This window comes from Molossus molossus, unplaced genomic scaffold, assembly GCF_014108415.1.
Source record: "Molossus molossus isolate mMolMol1 unplaced genomic scaffold, mMolMol1.p scaffold_m16_p_15, whole genome shotgun sequence".
Taxonomy (NCBI): Eukaryota; Metazoa; Chordata; class Mammalia; order Chiroptera; family Molossidae; genus Molossus; species Molossus molossus.
Window position 1 is genome coordinate 23,095,459 of NW_023425350.1, and position 791 is coordinate 23,096,249.

Sequence of the window (791 nt, forward strand, 5' to 3'; positions counted from 1 at the left end):
GAGAGCATTAAATCTGGAGACCACAAAACCAACATCGAAGGATCAAACAGATAATGAAGCAGAACTCTGTCTCAATAGGAATAGTCAGGAGGGTGACCAACAAGAAAGTACACAGAGAGCAATTGTCATCTTGTTCCAGCACATATTCGTGTAATTGTGCCAGCCCACTATTAGCAAATATGCTGACTTTTGGAATTTTTATCAAATAATTGTTTGAAATCTGTATATATTGTTTTGTTTTGTTTTGACCTTTCCTAGTTTTTTAAAAATTTATCAAAATGACTGATAGTGTGCTTGCTTTGGCAGCACATATACTAAAATTGGAAGGATACAGAAAAGATTACCATGGCGCCTGCGCAAGAATGATATGCAAATTCATGAAGCACTCCATATTTTTATTAGTAGAAGAAATAGGAAGAAAAATAGAACCACACTAGAGAAAAATGGCAATAAATAAGTACATATCAATTATCACCTTAAATGTAAATGGATTGAATATTCCAATAAAAGACACAGTAGCTGATTGGATAAGAAAGCATAACTCATATATATGTTGTTTACAAGAGACCCAGCTCAAAACAAAAGGCTCACATAGGTTGAAACTGAAGGGATGGAAAAAAATCTTCCAAGCAAACAGAAAGGAAAAAAAAGCTGGGGTAGCAATACTCATATCTGATAAAATAGATTTCAAAATGAAGGCCATAACTAGAGACAAAGAAGGTCACTACATAATATTGAAAGGATCTATCCAACAGGAAGATATAACCTTGGTAAACATATATGCACCCAAT

At 33.9% G+C, this 791-nt stretch overlaps 1 non-coding gene across 1 annotated transcript; it reads left to right on the forward strand.

The window, feature by feature from the left end:
* The first annotated feature begins 290 nt into the window (after positions 1-290).
* On the forward strand, positions 291-397 carry LOC118631263. Its single transcript, XR_004959754.1, has one exon. It is a non-coding gene; the product is annotated as a U6 spliceosomal RNA (small nuclear RNA).
* The last annotated feature ends 394 nt before the right edge of the window (positions 398-791 follow it).